The following is a 6000-nucleotide window of genomic DNA, read 5'->3' as shown; positions in this document are numbered from 1 at the left end:
TTGCCAACGAGTACGCTTCCAATATTTTCTGTTTGAGAAAACACACTTGTTGCTGTTGCAACTCCAAATATTTTTACAGCCGACGCTTTTGCCATGAATCATCGGCTAACATATAAAATAGAGAAAAGCCATAGTTGATTGTAATGGAAATTTAGAAAACCTCAAACTCGATATAGAAGGGAAAAATAAAGGAAAGGAAGGGAGAGATAATTGGAAGCTTGGGGCCAGGTTTAATTCACTGAAACCGGGCTGCTTGTGTCATCACAAAACAGAATTGCCAGTACGTCATTTCTGTGCTCCCGTCCTCGTATAAACGGTTTCACTCGTTAAGAAAAAACGAATAGGCGGTGAAGAGAGAAAAAAGCAGACAGAGAGCGCTTTTAAAAAGCTGACGAAGCGTGTGTCACGTAAAATAAAAGGAAATTTAAAAGAAAGAAGAAAACTTCATTTTTCCTTCGTTTATACACTTATAAGACACTTCTGAGCTCTAGCCGTGACCGTACGAGACTGAGTCTGTTACAATCTTTTTACTTTCGGTGACATCTGTTCCCTCATTATCCCCACTACCCTGTAGGCGTACGTGACCGTTGCTACGCTTCTAGAACATTTGGTGGAAGGACCGTTAGGCCATAAATGAATCCTCAGGTACTCCGGCAATATACATTGTCGCCAAGGTCGCCATGTGTTTCCCTCATCGGTCCATCGGGTTGGAAGTATGCCAACCGGGACACCATCCTGCCCGCGGTGTGTGTGTGTGTCCTGGTCTCTGATGTGATTTACGTTACACGTGCGTTCCCACAACGAGACACACGGTGCTATTTGTCGTCTTAAATTGCACCGCAACTTGTTTTTGAGATCTTTGCTAGAGACACGTGAAAACACGTTGGAAGTATATTTCTTGTTTTTGTGGAATTTAGCTGGAAAATGAAAAATAACGTAAAACATGTACTTACGACTTACAGGGTAATTGACTGTATACACTGTAATAACCAGCGATTTAAGGCTTTAAAAGATCGAAAGAAAAGAAAAGCAAAGAAGAAAGATAATATGTTGTGGCAGTCTAACTCGATCTAAGGAAATAGAGAGGGAGGGGGGCAAAGCTTGTTAATCTGGAAAGAATACAAGCATCAATTTCAAGCACTTACAGGGAATCAAGCGGGCTTGTTAAGGTCGTAAGGTGGACAATTATCCCGTGTTAGGTTCAATCAGCTTAGTCCTACACAAAATTGATCCAATCATGCGAAAACAAATGTATTCTGATTTTTGTCGCAGATATTTCTGGTCTACGCACTCCAGTGCCCGCACAACTGATATTGAAACGCCTGATTTTCCCATATTCTACAGCGACAACATTACCTGATTTTTTACAACCATGAAGGACTCGAAAATACTTGCAATCCTCATCTGTTTGCAAATTATTTTCGTCACTTTCGTCCCGTCAGGGGCTGGTATATCCCGTCAGGATACTGATTAATTATACCATCGAAATTCTATATAATGGCTACAAAAAATATTTGCATCATCACCCTCATTTCCTAACGAAGCGCGTTTTTTTACCAAGTTTTATATTCCATTTCATAGTATCAAATCTCTGTAGTTACACGAAAGTATTAAATGATAGGAAACTTGATATACACGAATTTAATTAATTAATAAGTTACCGTTAATTAATAAGTACACCGTTAACGCTTGCATGCTGGTCGTTAAAACACATGCTGCGCGAATAGGGTACACAGCGATTCATTTAACTCGCCTTGAATTAGTTTTAGAAAGACAAACATGGACAGGATTAATTTTTGTCACGAGCCGTTTAATTTATTCGTTCATTAGAACGAATTAATTTACACCTGCTGAGATCGCGATTGATGTGACAAATTCGAAATCTTGTTACATATAAATATTTTTAAACAACCACGTCGTAAGCTTTGTATATTTTTGAATCGCAACGAAACTGTTCAGAGAAATGCTGAAATTATTAATTAGAAAAGGAGATTTCTACGCATCGTTCTAAAAGTGTCAGGGAAAATATTCGTAAAACAGTTATGTTGTTACAAGTTCTACAAGAAGAAATATTGAAAATCACGTTCCACTTATTCAGTTGCACGTGTAAAAGGTATCTTGCGTTCGCGCAAAAAATCTCTGAAGGATACATGCTTTATAATAATTGGAGTGTCGAAGTTGTTACGCGGATCGGCGTACACGTACCTTTTAATGAAACTAGGTTACCCATTCGTTATTCGTTCCTAATTTTCAGCTTCACGATTTTTACGCAATAAAATTTTATACACCTGTTCGGTTTATAAATGATTCAATTCAAATTTAACAGAATTAAAGTTGAAATAATCATTTGTACTTCATTAAAAGGTTCTTTCAGCATCTCGTTTTAATATTTTTATTGGTAATATTTTGTTGATCGTTATATTTAAATGGAGTTTTTCAAAGGAGAGACATTTTAAGGTAGGAAATGGACATACATTTATAATAAGAATTCAGAAGAAAGAATATTTCATACAGAAAGAAATATTCCGTATGTATAAATAACTACGCTATGAATTTTATATGTATCGGATATTCCTTCTGGTTAATGTATCTGATGTTTTTTCACGCGAGATAGCGTATATTTGCATCTATATGTCTCTTCGTTTCTCAGTAGTAAAACTTAGCATTCCTGCGGCTGATAAGTAGTTACGCACTGACAACGAGAAACATAAAATGAGTAAGAAGCATGAGACATTCTATAAGAAAAATAGAGTTGTTTTTATCTTTCATTGCATATTCGTCAGAATATTGTTAATAAATATTTAAGTTAAGATTTCAGTTGAAATAAATACATAGGATTAGACATTTATTTATATATGTATCTATGAACGCATTTGACATAAAATTTTGATAACGACTAAAATTATATATTCTGATATTAAATTAATTTAATGAGAATAAAAAACTAATTTTTTTAAACAAAATTTTGTATAAAGTTATATTTATTAGGAAAAGTTCGTCCATCCCTTTATAATATGATAGGATTAGACTCATAGCTGTGTAAATCATTTCATGGAATAGTATATGTGTGCGTGTGTGTTCTAAGTTTTTACTATAAAAATGCTAAATGTACTAGGAGACGTTTTTAAAAATTCATACATTTTTCTTCATCAAACATATCAATCGTTATATTGAAAAGTTAATTATCTTTTATTTGTTTCGAGCTGCACATTGATTGAGACATTCGTGTTGGTTATAATTGCGAATTTAACGCAACGAAGTTGTTTGAATCCCTTGCAAGCATGTAAATATATCTTCGAATTAATTGGTCAATTACTTGAGGTTGGAATTGAAAGAAAGGGAAAGGTGGAGGAGAAGTCTTGCGTTTGAATGCGGGACACTTTTAAAGCCCACAGTTCGCTGAAATTGCCAGAGAATTCAATTAAATGGCAAATTAAACCATTGAACTGAATCTGTTTCCAATCGCGAGCTTAGAAATTCTATCCTTTGAATTTTTATATCAGTCAACTTTCTTTTTGTACGTACGGTAACGAATATAATTCATGAATTAATGAAGTATGTAATTGGATGAAAGTTCTTCTTCCTGGATTCAGTTTAGACTAAGAAAAATTATATAATAACGAAATTATCAACTTAAAATTGATAGAGTGTGATAGTTTATTTTTTTTTTTTTTTTTTTTTTTTTGCGTGAGGAGGGGAAAATGCTGTTACGCATACCCAGTGATCCGCATCACTGGGTTATGTGGGACTCGGGCCGATGTTGTTGCCATACCCACTAAAAACCCCTCCTCCTTTTTCCTTTGCTTCGAGGACAGACAACCCCGGTAAAACCTGTCGGCAGTCATCAGGGTTGTCCTTTCATGCCCCGTTGTATCTTCTTCTTCAGGCAGTTATTCTGTATATTCTGTATTGCTCTCGTCATCTTCTCAGCTAGTTCAGAATACTGGGCTGATCTCCTTCTGTGGTTCTTTGTTGTCTTGTATCTCTGCCTTCACTGCTCCGCGTAGTTGTTGTTGCTCTCGTTCTCCTCCTTGTTTCCATCAAGGCCTTCGCTGTCACCCTCCTGTGAGACATGACGGTCTTGCGAAATTGCCTGAATTTATCTCAGCTCTCGTTCTTGGCGGTCACCGTGGCGATCAGATTGTCCACGTCTATGTTCTCGCCAAGAGCGTTCTCCAGCTCAATCCTTCTGTACGTTCACTTCGGGCACGTGAAGAGGGCGTGCTCTGCATCGTCGTTAGGGTCTCCACAGTTGAGACAGTTGCTGTCGCTGCTCTTGCCAATCCTCTTTCTATAGACACCGAAACTCCTGTAGATGTGGCCGTGTGTGCGTTATATATTTATTGGACGTGCGTGATAGTTGTGGTAGTTGGGCCTGGTCCGCTGTAATTGTCACTGGGGGCTGTAGATGTCGCTGCCGTCGTCCGACACTAGTTAGTGTCAAGTGGTGGTATTTGGCTTGTCGAGTTCCGCCACAGTACCCCTTACCAGTGATAGCGTTAGAATCTTAGTGTAATAAACCGTCCAATTGTCCAATTGTTGTCCAATTCGTGCGGATGTTGCTCGAAGTCTTCAATGTGGCGGTGGATACCTGTCAGTACGGTGCGGGCGTTCCGCGTACGGTCGTAGGCCTCTGTTCCATTTTTTAGTATGACGTGCTAGTGGTAATGCCCATGAACTTTTGCGACGGCCACATCACTCCTGGCTTGGTCGGTCATCGTTTCGTACCCAGTCACCTGCATACGTGAGTCGGCGGTGAGGGGTCGAGTTTTTGTTGAAGGAAGGGCCGTTCCGTGTTCGTCGTAGCGGTAGGGTCCAGCTTGCCACAGGTCTAGATTCGCGATGATGGAAGTTCTCAGTAATGCTATCACGGTCAGACCTCAGTTTTACTGTCGATCACGTCGGGGTCACCAATGTAGAGGTGGCCGTGTGTGCGTTATATATTTATTGGACGTGCGTGATAGTTGTAGTAGTTGGGCCTGGTCCGCTGTAATTGTCACTGGGAGCTGTAGATGTTGCTGCCGTCGTCCGACACTAGTTAGTGTCGAGTGCCGCCACACTCCCATGCCCGGTTAACAGCTGCATGGTGTGATGATCGATGTCCATCTTCTTTTTGGTAAATAGCAGCGCACTCTGTATTAATTTCCTTGCGCCTCCAGTTCCTCCTTCAGCTCGTTGCCGTCATCCGCGCCGATCTTGGTCTTATGGATCTTGTTCCACTCGTAAGTCTCTCCGAGCATCTTTATCTTTATGTAGATCGGGAGATTCCCGGTCAACACGCAAAGTGCCGCGTGGGAGACGGTACGGTATGCCGTCGTTGTTATGCACAGGGCTATTCGTTGTGCCCGTTTCTGCTTCTTCCTGTTCTTATCGGTATTCGCTAAGCTAATTCTTCTTTCTGAACCCATACTGCCTCCGATGGAACGGGTCCGTTCCGATGCATCTCTCGATGATCTTCTTAAAGCATTTTTCCCAGATCTTGCTCATGGCTGGGAGTATGCTTATCGGCCGGTACGCGTTAGGGAGACTGGGATCCTTTCCCGGCTTCCTTAGCAGTATTACTCTGGCCGTTTTCCAGCAGTCTGTTTCCAGCTTGCTTCCAGCTCATGCTTCCAGCAGTCCAGGAGTCTTCCATCGACTCCTGCAGCCTTCTTGGTGTTCATTCTTCCGGCGCCATCGACGACATCGCCTTCGCCGATGACGACGCTGAAGCTGATGTCTTCTTCTTCTTCGGTCTCTGCCTCTTGGCGGCCCTCGTAATGGGAGGGTCCGTGTCCCATGGTGAATAGCCTCTGGAGGACTGCTTTCACCATGTCGATCGTCATGTCGTTGGTTGGTTTCTTGCTTTTGCATCTCTTCATGACTGTGCGATAGAGTTTGCCTTCTTGCTTTTCTGTATGGATGGAAACGCGTTCGAAAAGTAGAACGGAGTAATTAGCGATGCACGATCCCAGGCTGGTGAATATTTTTGAATCGGGAGAAGTCAGGTCGAGCGATACA

The 6000-nt window shown here is 40.8% G+C and overlaps 1 long non-coding RNA gene across 1 annotated transcript in view; it reads right to left on the bottom strand.

Moving 5' to 3' along the window:
• Positions 1 to 1789: 1789 nt before the first annotated feature.
• The window catches only part of LOC126927203 (uncharacterized), a 39547-nt gene continuing 35336 nt past the window's right edge, over positions 1790 to 6000 (bottom strand). The window contains exon 2 of the long non-coding RNA XR_007715283.1: positions 1790 to 1847. This is a non-coding gene — a long non-coding RNA (uncharacterized LOC126927203). The remainder of the gene's footprint in view (positions 1848 to 6000) is intronic.

Source organism: Bombus affinis, unplaced genomic scaffold (genome assembly GCF_024516045.1).
Source record: "Bombus affinis isolate iyBomAffi1 unplaced genomic scaffold, iyBomAffi1.2 ctg00000078.1, whole genome shotgun sequence".
Lineage (NCBI taxonomy): Eukaryota > Metazoa > Arthropoda > Insecta > Hymenoptera > Apidae > Bombus > Bombus affinis.
Note: the sequence above shows the minus strand (reverse complement) of the source record. Positions and strands in the feature narration are given on the sequence as shown.